We start from the raw sequence: 16,762 nt of genomic DNA on the forward strand, positions 1-16,762 counted from the left end.
AAGTTAATAGACGCTTAAATGTCTGTTGAGATCAAAGATAATCAAGTATCTTAAGCCAGGAGATCAGGAAGCTAGTCATTTCTTTTCTTTGGCGATAGTTACTGACTACAGGAGAGCTCATTTGTTTTTCAGATACTGTCAGTACTTACATAACTCTGGAATAAAACAAATGCTACTTATTATTCCTGTAGTGCAAAGAGGTTATTTTAACAGAAGGTTGGGTGTTACTTTATTGCCCAAATCTCCTTATCCCCCTAGTTGCAGTATTTTAAGGATAAAAACATTACATTTTAACCAGCAGATGTCCCTGTTGTTTAGCAAGATTTTTGTTTTCTTTCCAGAGTAGTAGCTTCAACAGTAGATGGGAATTTTTTGGCTTGAATTTGTTAGTGGTACACTATGGTAGACCAATGACAAGCCTCAAGAATAAGAAAACCAGGGGGATATGCTTTGAAATCTAAATGTGAAAGGTGTTCTAGCATTTAAAGACTCGTCACTGATGTATCCTCTTCTCTTTTATTCAATGTACAGCATACAGCTAATTCTCTTGCACAGAATATGCAGTGAGTGACAGAGAAAGAAACAAGGAACTTGTGTAACCTTTATAGCTTTGCACATCTGTGATACACCTATTCATTGGTTTCATTCATCACACATTACTGAGCACATACTTTGTGCTGAGCACTATTTTAGGGAGAAGGAATATGGTAGAGAGCAAGAGAGGTAAGGTCCCTGCCCTCAAAGAACATATAATCTAATGCAGGAGCTTACATTGTACTAGTTTTTTTCAATGTGTCTTTGTAAAAAAAAACCAAACAAACAACAAACCCTTGGTTAAACTACCAATTTACTGACTTACTGCAACTGCCCATAAAACTTGCTCATTGTTAGCAACTTAATGAGACAAAATATGAATCAAATCACTTGGTGTCATCAGATTACTCTAAATTGCAAATACTAGGAAAGATCAATGTTCATTGGTCTTGCTTAGTCAAAGCACTTTGGTTTTCTTTTAATGACAATGCAGTTCTTTAATATTTTTATTAGATTTTTAATTTTCATTCCAATACAGTTAACATACAGTGTTATATTAGTTTCAGGTATAAAATATAGTGATTCAGCAATTCTACACATTACTCACAGCTCATCATAAGAGTATTCACCTATTTCACCCTTCACCTATTTAAGCATCCCCCCCCACCCCGCCCCCTGCTCCCCTCTGATAACCATCTGTTCTCTGTATTTAAGAGTCTGTATCATGGTTTGACTATTTTTTCTTTTTCTTTGCTCATTTGTTTCTTAAATTCCGCATATGTTTGAAATCATGTGGTATTTGTCTTTCTCTGACTTGTTTCACTTAGCATAATACTCTTTAGTTCCATCCACATTGTTGCAAATGACAAGATTTCATTCTTTCTTATGGCTGAATAATATTCCATTGTATATAGGTATATATACTACACCTTGGACACTTGGACTGCTTCCATAGTTTGGCTATTGTAAATAATGCTGTAATAAACTCAGGGATGCATGTGTCCCTTTGAATTAGTGTTTTTGTATTTGTTGGGTAAATTCACAGTAGTGCAAATATGGGTTCATAAGGTAGTTCTGTTTTTAATTTTTTAAGGAACCTTCACCGTGGAAACAGTGGCTACACCAGTTTGCATTCCCACCAACAGTGTACAAGGGTTCCTTTTCCTCCACATCCTCAGCAACACTTGTTTCTTGTGCTGTTGATTTCAGGCATTCTGACAGCTGTGAGGTGATATCTCCTTGTAGTTTTGATTTGCACTTCCCTGATGGTAAGTGATGGTGAACATCTTTCCATGTGTCTGTTGGCCACCTGCATGTCTTCTTTGGAGGAATGTCTGTTCATATCTTCTGCCCATTTTTTAATCGGATTATTTGTTTTTTGGCACTGAGTGTATCAGTTCTTTCATACATTTTGGATACTAACCCTTTATCGGATACGTCAATTGCAAATATCTTCTCCCATTCAGTAGGTTGCCTTTTAGTTTTGTTGATTGTTTCCTTCACTGTGCAGAAATTTTTATTTCGATGTAGTCCCAATAGCTTATTTTTGCTTTTATTTCCCTTGCCTGAGGAGACATCTAGAAAAATGTTGCTATGGCCGATGTCCAAGACATTACTGCCTATGCTTTCTTCTAGGATATTTGTGGTTTCAGGTCTCACAGTTAGGTCTTTAGTCCCCTTTGAGTTTATTTTTATGTATGGTGAAAGAAAGTGGTCCGGTTTCATTCTTTTGCATGTGACTGTGTAGTTTTCCCATCACCGTTTTTTGAAGACACTCTTTTTCCCATTGGATATTCGTTTCTCCTTTGTCGAAGTTTAATTGACCATATAATTGTGGGCTTACTTCTGGGTTTTCTGTTCCGTTCTATTGATCTATGTGTCTGTTTTTATGCCCGTACCAGACTGTTTTGATCACTACAGCTTTGTAATATAACTTGAAATCTAGAATTGCTCTACCTCCGGTTTTGTTTTTCCTTTAGGGGATCCTTTGGCTATTTGAGGTCTTTGTGATTGCACACAAACTTTAGGATTGTTTGTTCTACTTCTGTGAGAAATGCTGTTGATATTTTGATAGGGATTACATTAAATCTGTAGATTGCTTTGGGTAGTATAGACATTTTAACAATATTTGTTCCAGTCAAAAGCACTTTGAACAGTAAGTGCTCAAAAATGTCAGATATTATTATTTGTCTCACCCATCATAGCAACAAAAACTGAAAAGCAGAAGAGAATTGTGATATTTGTTGAGTAAGATTTGTTAGGTAATGATTCTATCTCCGTGAAGACAATTAGGATATAAAAAATTTCTTTTTTTTTTTTTTTTTAATTTTTTTTTCAACGTTTTTAATTTATTTTTGGGACAGAGAGAGACAGAGCATGAACGGGGGAGGGGCAGAGAGAGAGGGAGACGCAGAATCGGAAACAGGCTCCGAGCCATCAGCCCAGAGCCTGACGCGGGGCTCGAACTCACGGACCGCGAGATCGTGACCTGGCTGAAGTTGGACGCTTAACCGACTGCGCCACCCAGGCGCCCCTATAAAAAATTTCTTAACATTTATATTGAGAAAAAAGATTTATGTGGAAATAAAAATAGCTAACAGTAGTCTATTTGTAGATATCTTTTTAATTTGTTGTAAACTGCCTTTCAAAATATCAGCCTATTGCTGATAAGTATGGAAAGAAATATTATAAGTTCCATTGTTTTGAATTTTATGTTTCTCTGAAACTCCTTCTTGGAAACTGTTCTGTTTTCATGTTTCTGGGTAGTGTTTTATGCATTGGAGAAAGTGACATGGCCACTTATTTGAGGAATCTCCTTCTACTGAGGTTCACTGCATACCTTTAATATGTATACAACAGAAGCATGTAAACATATGCAAACTAAAGGTCTTTCTTGGCCTGAATTTTATGTTAGATTTAAAATCCAAACTCGACAGAAACCACTGTTTATCAAGGAAACAATTCCTCCAAGAATAGTAACCTGAAATAACAACCTAGTCTTCTAATACCTACCTATTTTAAGAACATCTACATTATATTAAATATAACCATATCAAATTAAATTCCAGAGCATAATACCTTTGTTATAATGACTGCATCTTAAGTGGGCAGACCTGGTAAAAATATGTAATATATAATTTTTAATTTAATGAGATTGAGAATAACAGGATTAGGAAAGCAGAGCTTCTGTGGCCCATCTGTTCAGACTTGAGATTAATATTATTACATATAATCCTGTTTTAGAATTGTAGCCATTGCAGCAGTATTATATTGATACTAGCAAACTTAGAGTAAGGAAGATATGTGGCTCCCACACAGTCACAATATCCCTAATGTCTTTACCCTCTGTTTATATTTCTTACCAGAAGTTTACATTTAGGCTGAACTTTGGTCTGTGTTAGTTCAACCTGGTATAATAAGACATAAGGCTGTTACAGCCATTCTTTGAAGGTGAAACTCCTTTCTCTATTTCCATTATAATTGGATAAGCTCTATTTTTGTTGAACAGGAGCCCATTTTCACATGATGTTGCAGTCTTTTCTTTCTTTTCCTTTGCCAAAGAGCCATCTGCTGTGAAATCATTATTGAGAACACTCTTGATCTTGAGCCTGTAATAAATTTTCACAAGAATCTCCTCTGAGAATGAACCCATGCTGCTTTACCATTGTAGACCAATTGTGGGAAAAATATACAATACAACAATATTCCATACCTAATGTTATAAATAACTATGTTACTTGAAAAGGTCACAGTAAATATAGTACTCTATTTACAATCTGTCTCTTGTAGTGGCCAAAATCAAAAATGAATCTGAATTCTTTGCTTCTAGGCCTTTCCTACCTCTCTCTTCACTGTAACTACACTTTGATAAAGTAATAAATTGGATGAAGAATTTAAAAATTAGATTTCGCTAGGATAGGTGGCTTATAACTGCTGGTAGGGATGTAACTAGTGACCAGAGTTTTCCTACCATTCTCATATTGACTTGGTAGTAACATATAATATTATTAAATGTTTTATTTAAAAAAAAACTTAAAAAACCCACTAAAATGGTTGATTTCGCTTCTTTTTATTGATGTTTAAACAAATAAAAGGTAAAATTCAATCCTGATGAATAATTTAAAGTCATAGATCATACACCAAAGCTTTGCAAGTAATGCCATTTCTTCAGTAACAAGCTTTCAGAAGCTCCCAAGACCCTGATAGTCGTTTGTTCCACCTCTCTCTCAACAAATGACCTTCACAGAGTCTTTAACTCCCTCGTTGGCTTCCCCCACTAACATGCTGATCTGTGTTCATCCTGATCCGTGTTCATCCTAACTTCTCTGCAATCCTAGAGATGTTCATTCTCTTATTCAAGGCTAATCTCTTCTTTGGTGCTTTTGATCTGTCTCCCTCCTAGGACTCTGCTCATGCCTTCCTCTATGTTTCAACCACTGTAGTCTGGTTACTGCCTCTAACATGCCATTGAAGATCATTAATGGCCTCCATGTTGCTAAATCCAATGAATAATGTTCTATTATCACTTAACTTAATTTTTCAGCAGCACTGCCTCCTGAAATGACGACCTCTTCTTTCTCTGAATACTATTTTTTTCTTGATTTTGAGATATAATACTCTCTTTTTTTCCAGGCAAAAAGAACACTATCTTTTATTGTATCAAGACTAAATGCCTAATATTTAGCCTAGTGTGATGTATGGTGGTTATGCTTGAAGCAATAATGATACTGTTGGCTATAATAAGTACAGATTTCCTTGAGTGGCAAGAACAACAAGAAAGAATTAAAAACTTATAGGATGTTCCTTATGCTGTAGGCATGAATCTGCTATGTATATTTATTTTTTTTCTTTTTCTAGACAAGATATTTATTTAGGAAAGTTCAAGTTTTATTATATTTCATCTTAAAAGTTTTTTTTTTTAATTTTTTAGAGAGAGAGAGAGAGAGAGAGAGAGCACACTGGGGAGAGGCAGAGAGACAGAGAAAGAGAGAGAGAGAAAATCCAAGCAGTCTCCACACCCGGCACAGACCTGAACATGGGGCTTGATCCCAAGACTGTAAGATCATGACCTAAGCCGAAATCAAGAGTCAGATGCTCAACTGACTGAGCCATGCAGGTGCCTCTTATCTCAAATAGTTTTAAGCAACATGGCAATTGTTGGTACTTTTAAATCACTCTGTAATTCCTTCTGTTTCTCTAAATACTTCTTGGCTGGCCTCACTTTTCAATTTTAGAGTTCTTTGTGGTGATTTCTCAAGCCCACACCTCCTTCTCTTTCTGTTCTCTCTTCCTAAGTGATTTCATCCACTCCAGTGACTTCAATTGCTGTCTACAGTGATGACTCCTACCTGTATAATTCTGCTAATCTACTATGCCCTGTTGGATGTGGCACTTGGCCTAAATGTGGACGATTATATTTTTCAAAGATGGCTGCAATGGTATTTCTCATCCAACATGCTCTTCATACAATACAACTTTGATACTCCTCCCACCAAGAGGAGGGACTCCTCCTCTTGAAATGGAACAGCTTCTGTGGCTATTTTAATGAATAGAGTATGAAGAAAGTCATTCTATGTGACTTCTGAAGATGGATCCTCAAAAGCCTATCAGCCATCATGTAAGCAGCCATCATATAAGTAGTCCAGCTGCCAAACCATCAGGAAGCCCAAATTTGCCCATTCAGAAAAGGCATATGAAGAAGCATTATGTAAAAAGAGAAACATGACTGGAGAGCCCCTTGCTACTCCAGCCTCCTCTCCAAATTAGGTATCTATTGCTGCATAACAAATTACCTCCAAATCTTTGAACAGCAAGGATTTATTACCTCATAGTTTCTGTGGGTCAGGGATTCAGGAGTGGCTTAGCTAGGTGATTTCCTTAGGGAATCTCTTGAGGTTGCAGTCAAACGATGTCAGCTGAGGCTTACAGTCAGACTGGGACTGGAAGATCTAGTCCCAAGATCGCTCCATTCACATGGCTATTCGCAACAGGCTTCATCCTTGGCTACTGACTGGAGACCTCAGTTCCTACCCTTGGGTCCTTTCCATAGGGCAGCTTGATTGTCCTCAAACACATGGCCACTGGCCTCCCCGAGAGCAAGTGATCCAAGAGTGAGAGCAAGGAAGAAGCTTCAGTGCCCTTATGACCTAGTTTCAGAAGTTACACATTGTCACTTCTATTTTATTCTATTCATTGGAAGTGAGTCACTAAGGCCAGACCACATTCAGGGGGATAGGGATCTGGCTCTACCTTTTGAAGGGATTTGTAGATACCTTTCTTTCATCCATTGTTACAGCTCCAGCCATTATCTGACTGTGAAGGCCTGAGAAACTTGTCAGCTGGAACTATTATCCCAGCCTATCCCCACATCCTCATCCATAGAAACTATAAGCAATAATAAAATGGTTATTGTAGTTTTAAGCCACTATGTTTTGGAGTAATTTTCCTTTCTTTTCTTTTTTCTTTTTCCTTTATCCTTTTTTCTTTTCTTTTCTTTTCCCTTCTTTCCCCTTCTCTTTCTTTCTTTCTTTCTTTCTTTCTTTCTTTCTTTCTTTCTTTCTTTCTTTCTTTCTTTCTTTCTTTCACTTAGCTAACCAGAACATGGAGTCTTTTGGACTAAGCCCTGGAATGCCAGAAGCTACTTCATTCTTCTCTGGGAACCCTACAAACTCATCTGGGGTTTCTATTCCTTTCTTTCCCTCTGACCTAGGATTTTGATTCCAAGAAGGGAGTAGCATAGGGGAGCCCTTCTCATCTACTACAGCTTGTTCTCTTGTCAAAAATTTCATTTCCTTTGGTTGCGTAAACAGCTCTTATATCATCAGCATTCTCCCCATGCTCCAGTTCATGATATAGACTCTGAATCTAGGTGGTCTAGGCCCTTCTATTAGTTTTTAAATGAAATTTTTTAGAATTCCCCAAACCTTTTTTTTCCCCCTCTATAGTTCCTGGCTCTTAAAGACTCTGAGTTTCAATATTGTCTCATATAAATTTATAAAAGTCCATTCAGAAGTTTAATTTACTTCTTTGTTCTGGTCTGTGTGTATGTTCTTCCTCTGAGGCAGTGTAGAGAAAGCTATCAAAGTTGCCTTTATGAAGGATAACAGCTATGAGAAAGTTCAGGATGGAATAGCAACCCATTAATAGCTCAAAATTGTTATTATACTGAAAGAATACTTGACACATAGCATTTATGTTAAGTGCTATTTGATTTCACATAATTAATAAAAGTTTGCATAAACTATATGTTCTAGTTATCTATCTATCTATGATAGATTTTGGAATTTGGGAGATATGGAATTCATACCCAGAACTGGAATTCTAATTTATAACATTCTACTGTGGAAAATGGAGATTAAAGGAAATATGTACCTGGAAATTATCAGCATTCTTAGGAGACAAGCATCTCAGAAGAGTGCATTCTGGACTACAGAGATGCCTCTGAGTCCCAAAAAGCAGGAATTGGTATATTCACCTGAGTCCTTTACAGTAGTGGAGAGATAGGACAGTGGTAATAGGGCATAGGAGTGGTAATGGGGCATGATACAGAGTTGTTGAGCCCTCTCACAGGAGATGAAGAGATTAAAAAGATTAGGATTTTCAATATTTTATATGTGAGAAGCTGAAAAAATTGTTTATATTACTTTAACATATTTTTTAATATAGCTGTCACAAATATTTGCAAGCCATAGTGTGTGCAGAGAGGGAATGGTGTCTCATTTTAATAGATATTCTCATCTTTGTTAAAGTCCCAAATTACCTGAAATTCTGCTTGTCAGTTTTTAGTAGCATAAAGGTTACCTGAATATCTGGGCAGAAAATTGAAGCACCCTCCAGTAACTCAAATTGGACAGAGTCATGTTCTCCATTTGCAGTTGACCAGACATTTTCAACTTCTGTTTTTGTATAGTTTTGTTAGTGCAAAACTCTAAGGAGCTTTCCAGGTATAATCTGAAGCTGGCCCTTGTATGAGGAGGGAAAGGAGAGACCAAGGAAAGAGTCAGATCACTCCAGGTTGTAGGTGGCAAGGTTTTTTTTGTATTGTTTTTGTTTTTAATTTTGTAAAATTTTACATCCAGATTAGTTAGCTTACAGTGCAACAATGATTTCAGGAGTAGATTCCTTAGTGCCCCTTATCCATTTAGCCCATCTCCCCTCTCACAACCCCTCCAGTAACCCTCAGTTTGTTCTCCATATTTATGAGTCTCTTCTGTTTTGTCCCCCTCCCTGTTTTTATATTATTTTTGTTTCCCTTCCCTTATGTTCATCTGTTTTGTCTCTTAAAGTCCTCATAGGAGTGAAGTCACATGATTTTTGTCTTTCTCTGACTAATTTCACTTAGCATAATACCTTGCAGTTCCACCCACGCAGTTGCAAATGGCAAGATTTCATTCTTTTTGATTACCGAGTAATACTCGGTTGTATATATATACCACATATTCTTTATCCATTCATCCATCGATGGACATTTGGGCTCTTTCCATACTTCGGCTATTGTTGATAGTGCTGCTATAAACATGGGGGTGCATGTGTCCCTTCGAAACAGCACACCTGTATCCCGTGGATAAATGCCTAGTAGTGCAATTGCTGGGTCATAAGGAAGTTCTATTTTTTAGTTTTTTGAGGAACCTGCATACTGTTTTCCAGAGTGGCTGCACCAGCTTGCATTCCCAGCAACGATGCAAAAGAGATCCTCTTTCTCTGCATCCTCGCCAACATCTGTTGTTGCCTGAGTTGTTAATGTTAGCCATTCTGACAGGTGTAAGGTGGTATCTCTTGTGGTTTTAATTTGTATTTCCCTGATGATGAGTGAGGTTGAGCATGTTTTCATGTGTCGGTTGGTCATCTGGATGTCTTCCTTGGAGAAGTGTCTGTTCCTGTCTTTTGCCCATTTCTTCACTGGATTATTTGTTTTATGGGTGTTGAGTTTGATAAGTTCTTTATAGATTTTGGATACTAACCCTTTATCTGATATGTCATTTGCAAATATCTTCTCCCATTCTGTCAGTTGCCTTTTAGTTTTGTTGATTGTTTCCTTCACTGTGCAGAAGCTTTTTATTTTGATGAGGTCCCAGTAGTTCATCTTTGCTTTTGTTTCCCTTGCTTCCAGAGACGTGTTTGTAGGTGGCACTTTTGATAAACAAAAGGAAGCTTACATATCAGGCTTGTCTTGAGCAAGAGGGAGCAAGATGAATGGATTCAGGCACTCACCCTCCAAATCATAAAAGTTTACAAAGAGGGCCTCATTGGGCTCAGTTACATATGCTATGTAGGTTTTTTCAACACCACATCCCTATCTCAAGGCTATGTCCTTGGGGCAGCCTCTGGCAGCTGAAAGGCAAACAGAACCCACATTTGAAGGATAGGAGAGGGGCAAGGAGCCTCCAAGTGCCCAGGTCTAGCTCATGGATCAGTTGGTGGTCACGTCTTTTTGATGATGTCTCTGACAAGCTTACATAGGAAGGACAGGACTATCTTGTTCAACAAGGAATTTCTTCTATGAAGACCTTCTTGTACCTGGTTAACATCTGAAAGGTCAGTTTCTGTCAGAAGTGACAGGTGGACACTCACATAGGGCTTCCCGATGACTCTTGATTTGTGTTTATTTGGTTCTAAATAAACTTTCTCCATGACAGCTTCTAATGGTGATGAGGCCTATTCACCAATGAATTATTTTGTAATCAGGCATATTGCAATCTTTTAGAAATGCACAGTTGTCCATCTGCTAGGTCATTTCCACTAATATGGAGTCCATTTCGAAAGACAGAAATTAGCCAGTTCATCCTGTTTGCTTAACTGATGTGTTAGTGTCAGTACAGAAAATATGGTTGAGAAAATTAGGTGAAATTCTTAAAATCTGCGAAGGCTACGTTTAGCCTACTTTTCAGTTAAGAAAGTGATTCATACTTCTTATTTATTTCCAGTAGCTAAAACTTAACATTATTTAGACCTAACTAAAAGCTCTCTCAAATTGCTAACATTATAGTTGCTATAAGTAGCATAATTAGAAATTCTGCATTGGTTTCTTTTTGATTATGTTTTAACAACTATGCTTAATCCTGTTCTCAGCACCCTTGTTTGTTTAAAAGTTGTGGATTTTCTTTCTTTCTTTCTTTCTTTCTTTCTTTCTTTCTTTCTTTCTTTCTTTCTTTCTTTCTTTCTTTCTTTCTAAGGAGCTGTGGTGGTACTCTGGTACTCACATGTTGAGGCCTCCCATATCCTATCTCATAAAATCAATGAAAGATTGCTTCATTTCCAAAGTCCACTTATGTTTAGATCTTTCCATAGGGTCCTGAAGGTTCCTCTAATTCTTGTATCAAAGTGTACACTCTATTTTACCTTGAAGAATTGAATCTTGGGGCACCTGGGTGGCTCAGTCAGTTAAGCATCTGACTCTTGATTTTGGCTCAGGTCATGATCTTGTGATTCATGAGTTTAAGCCCCACTTTGGGCTCTGTGCTGACAGTGCGGAGCCTGCTTGGGATTCTCTCACTCCCTCTCTCTCTGTCCCTCTGTCATTCTGTCTCTCTCTCTCTCAAAAATCAATCAATCAATCAATATTAAAAAAAAAAGAATTGAATCTCTTCACCAGTTATCACAGGGCTTCTCATTCTAAGAGTTTAGAGGCTTTGTGGGAGAGTTAAAAGTTTCAGGGAGGAGTTATAGCCTTCCACCATTTCCCTGGCTTCTATTCCTGTCTCGTATTCTCTTCTATCTTTCAGGGACAAAGCTAATTTCTCTTCTTGCCTTACATATGGCATTTTAGTAGGCTAATACACTTGATCTAACTTGTGGTAGATACTACTACTGTTATCCATATTTGTTCCTCTCTTCTTCCATAGTTTAGTAGAATATTTGAGTGCCAATGTAACAATACATTTCCTGGCTTCGTGTACAGACAGGTATGATTGTATGAGTGTCACTAGCCAATGTAATGTAAACAGAACTGAAGTATATAACATTAGGGGTTTTCCCTATAAAGGAATGAGCCTTTCTTTCCTCCTTTTCACTTTTCTCTCTTCCTTCTGGCTGGAATGTGGGTGTGGTGGTAAGTATGCTCTCGAACTATGCAGATAAGAGTGACAGGACTAGTGGAGCAACAAGATGTACTGACATGATGGAGTCCCTATGCCTGTCCTTGACTGACTATGCCTTGAGAGAGGTAAATGTTTATTTTCTTAAATCACTCATATTTTGAGTTTCTGTTTCTGCCACTGGGTCTATATTCTAATCGTGCAATGCCCTTAAAGCTCCCACCCTTCACACCAAGGCATTTCTTAAGAATACTAAGGGGAAGGGGCGCCTGGGTGGCTTAGTTGGTTGTCTATCTCTTGATTTTGACTTATGTCATGATCTCACAGTTTGTGAGTTCAAGGCCCACATTGGGCTTTGCACTGACAGAGTAGCCTGCCTGGGATTTTCTGTCGCCCTCTCTCTCTGCCCCTCCCTTGCTCATGATCTCTCTCCTCCTCTCTCTCTCTCTTTCTCTCTCTCTCTCAAAAATAAATAAACATTAAAAAATGTTTTTAAAAAAAGAATACTAAGAGGAAGTCAGTGAGCCAAAATTTCTCCCCCTTTTTATATTCACATATGAAACTTTCTGTACAAGGGGAATATGAGTGATATTTGCTTAAGCAGAGATGTGAGAGTAAAGGCACTTCAGGTGAAAGAAAATTTCATGAGGAAATATTCAGGAAAGTGAAAAGAACTTATAGGGAATAAAAACACCTGCAATTTGGGTGAAGCGTAGGGGAATTCTGGAAAACAAAAGTGGAAATGTGACTTGGCTGGGTAAGGTATTAGAGGCATACATCCGTTCATCTTTGCTGCTTTGTCATGTGGCAGTCATCTCTCCCCGCCACCACCCCCCAAAAGCCATAATTTTAGTGTGTTAAAACAATTATTCACTTACTACTTACTGAGTTGGCAATTGGGACTGGCAGCAGTTCATTAGTTCTTCAACTCTTTTGCTTGGGTTTACTCATGTAGCTGCAGTCAGCTGGAAGATCAGCTGGGAATGGATGGCTTCATTCACATGTCTAGTTGATAGATTGATGGCTGGTGTGGCTCAGTTCTCCATGTTGTGACTTCAGCCGTTTGCGTTGGGCTTGTTCATAGAGCAGCGGTGTTTCAAGAGCAGCAAAGGCAAGACCCAGTGCTCATGGACTTGCTAAGCCTCTGGTTGTTTCACATTACCAAGTCACTAACTGAGCCCATATGTGACTTTGAAGAAAGGACTTCACCTTTTGATAGGAAGAATTGTACATTATCGGGGACAATATTTTGCAATCTGCTAGGATACTTGGATACTAAGAAATTTGGACTTTCAATTGGTAGACAGGGAGGAAGGACACAGACTTAGAGATCAATCCTAGATGTAACCCAAAACTGTATTTTTGAAAATAGTCTTTATTTTTTAGAATAGTTTTATTTTTTAGAATAGTTTTAGATTTATAGAAAAATGAAGATGATACCGAGCCCCTATATATCCCACACCCAATATCCCTTGTTAATAACATCTTATATTAATATGGCATATTTGTTAGAATTAATGAACCAATACTGATATAGTATTACTAGCTAAAACATACTTTATTTAGATTTCTTTTTAAATCATTTTATCTTATTTCATCATGATAAGTATATTCTTTAATCCTCATCCCCTAATTCACCCATCTCTCCACCCACCTCCCCTCTGGTAACCATCTGGTAACCATAAATTCCACATATGCATGAAGTCATATGGTATTTGTCTTTGACTGACTTGTTTCACTTAGCATTATATTCTCCAGCTCCATCCATTTTGTTGGAAATGACAAGATTTCATTCTTTCTTAAATGAAAGTTTGAATTCCAATATTATTTATTCATCTATCGATGGATACTTGGGCTGCTTCCATAGTTTGGCTATTGTAAATAATGCTGTAATAAACTCAGGGGTGCATGTGTCCCTTTGAATTTGTATTTTTTGTTTTGTATGTATTGTTTTGTATGTATTGTTTTTGTATTTGTTGGGTAAATTCACAGTAGTGCAAATATGGGTTCATAAGGTAGTTCTGTTTTTAATTTTTTAAGGAACCTTCACCGTGGAAACAGTGGCTGCACCAGTTTGCATTCCCACCAACAGTGTACAAGGGTTCCTTTTCCTCCACATCCTCAGCAACACTTGTTTCTTGTGCTGTTGATTTCAGGCATTCTGACAGCTGTGAGGTGATATCTCCTTGTAGTTTTGATTTGCACTTCCCTGATGGTAAGTGATGGTGAACATCTTTCCATGTGTCTGTTGGCCACCTGCATGTCTTCTTTGGAGGAATGTCTGTTCATATCTTCTGCCCATTTTTTAATCGGATTATTTGTTTTTTGGCACTGAGTGTATCAGTTCTTTCATACATTTTGGATACTAACCCTTTATCGGATACGTCAATTGCAAATATCTTCTCCCATTCAGTAGGTTGCCTTTTAGTTTTGTTGATTGTTTCCTTCACTGTGCAGAAATTTTTATTTCGATGTAGTCCCAATAGCTTATTTTTGCTTTTATTTCCCTTGCCTGAGGAGACATCTAGAAAAATGTTGCTATGGCCGATGTCCAAGACATTACTGCCTATGCTTTCTTCTAGGATGTTTGTGGTTCCAGGTCTCACAGTTAGGTCTTTAGTCCCCTTTGAGTTTATTTTTATGTATGGTGAAAGAAAGTGGTCCGGTTTCATTCTTTTGCATGTGACTGTGTAGTTTTCCCATCACCGTTTTTTGAAGACCCTGTCTTTTTCCCATTGGATATTCATTTCTCCTTTGTTGAAGTTTAATTGACCATATAATTGTGGGCTTACTTCTGGGTTTTCTATTCCGTTCTATTGATCTATGTGTCTGTTTTTATGCCCGTACCAGACTGTTTTGATCACTACAGCTTTGTAATATAACTTGAAATCTAGAATTGCTCTACCTCCGGTTTTGTTTTTCCTTTAGGGGATCCTTTGGCTATTTGAGGTCTTTGTGATTGCACACAAACTTTAGGATTGTTTGTTCTACTTCTGTGAGAAATGCTGTTGATATTTTGATAGGGATTACATTAAATCTGTAGATTGCTTTGGGTAGTATAGACGTTTTAACAATATTGTTGTTCCAATCCATGAGTATGGAATGTTTTTCCATTTCTTTGTGTCGTCTTGAATTTATTTCTCACTGTTAGTATGGATCTTGATCACCTGGCTAAGGTAGTATTTATCAGGTGTCTCCACTGTAAAGTTACTGTCCTGTGACCTGCACCCCCCCCCACCACATACTCTTTGGAAGGAAGTTACTATGCTCAAACCGCACTTATGGAGTGGAGCGTTATTCTCCCCCTTCCTGAGGCTGGAGTAGCTACATACATTATTTGGAATTACTCTACATGGGAGATTTATTTCTTCTTCCCCGTATTATAGTTGACCTCTAAACAATGTGAGGGTTAGGGGTGTACAGTTGAAGATCCCTGCATATCTTTGACTCCTCAGAAACTTAGCTATTAATAGCCTGCTGTTGACTGATAACAATAACAGTTGGTTAACACCTATTTTGTATATCATATGTATTAAGTACTATATTTTTTACTATAAAGTAAGCTAGTGAAAAGAAACTGTAATTAAGAAAATCGCAAGAGAAAATACATTTGCAGTACTGTATTGTACTTATCAAAGAAAGTCTACATATAAGTGGACCCACGCAGTTCAAACACACATTTTTCAAGGGTCAACTGTAATTTATTCAGTAATTTATTTGTATCAGTGTGGACTCATGAGCATTTATCATATGCTTTTGGGTTATAATTCAGTACTACTTTTTATTTTCTTGTTCAAATTGTTCCAGCTTTGATGACTAAGAGCTATTTCACTTGGTTCCTATGCTCCTTTGACATGCCCCTATCAACCACAGGCTGATGTAGACTAGAAAGGCAGGCTGCACAAGTATAAGGAACAGATGGCTTCGGGCGTGCGGGGCAGAAAGAGAGGGTCGCATGAGGACAATTGAAGGGTGGTGGGCAGTAAAGAAAGGCTTACCCCTCTTTCTTTTGAATTGGAGAGAGTAAGAAGAATTATCCTGTTATAGCAGATTTCAAGGTTAAAGATACCATCAGGGAAAAGCCAGATGTTGACTATATTATCATAGCCAAAAAAATACTTCTAGAAAAGTTTAAAGGTACAGTGAGTTTTGACAGTGTCCTGCAGAGGTAGAGGGCTGTGAAACAGGGAGGGAGAAACATGGATATTTAGCTTCATGAATCATACTTATCCAATGTTGCAGTATCTCCGTATGAGCCCCAGGCAAGGGATATGGTAGTTAAATGAATGAATAAAAATATCTTCTGACAAATGGCAAATTAGTAACTAATAATTGTTTGCTCAAATAATTATTTGGGACAAGAATGACGGACGAGCATATGCTGCTTGTTTGAGCTGTCAGTACTTAGATGAGCTGTTGACAAAAATGGAAGGATATTAAATTAGAACCATGATCTTGCGTAACACACTCAGTGAGTTCTGGAAACAGTGGCACTTTTCACATGAAAAGTCATAATTTCAATGACTTCTTACCATATGTGAACAAATTATATAATGATATGGAGGCTTTGTCATTATACTTTCTTAGGTTGGGGAGAAGGAAATACAATGATTCCCTCTTTCTTCTGCCATACTCCACATTCCCAAAACATTTTGGTGCATGTGTCACTTTGGGTTTTCACTTGGGATAAATGGAAGGTAGGAAGAATGCCCTGAAAAACAGAGACAGAATTAAATTGAAGAAAAATAATTTTTCTTACTTATGTGTCATCTTCCCCTGCCTCTCCCTATCACTACTGGAGAACTGGATTTAGTTGACCTATACCCAAAGAGATCAAAGATCTCTGTGTGCCTTCTTTGAACAACACAATAAGAATAGAATCAGAAACTGATTTAAACTCAACTTTAAAGACGGAAACATCTGACATTTTTGAGATGAAGAACTAGACAATTTAAATGACCCAAAATAACGTAACTGCTGTCTCCTGCAGGGAACAATCTTTATGAATCTGGGCCAGAAGTTTGCATCTCTTATTTAATGTTATCTTCTGTCATTTACTAGTTACCTGTCCTTGGGCAAGTTAATTCACACTAGAAACTTTCTTCATTCATAGTGTTCTGAAGAGTTAAATATAATCTATGTATATAGTATTTTCTCCCTGGTTTTATTTTTTTATTCAAAACAAAAGCATTCTC

The sequence above is a fragment of the Neofelis nebulosa genome, chromosome 4 (assembly GCF_028018385.1).
Source record: "Neofelis nebulosa isolate mNeoNeb1 chromosome 4, mNeoNeb1.pri, whole genome shotgun sequence".
NCBI lineage: Eukaryota > Metazoa > Chordata > Mammalia > Carnivora > Felidae > Neofelis > Neofelis nebulosa.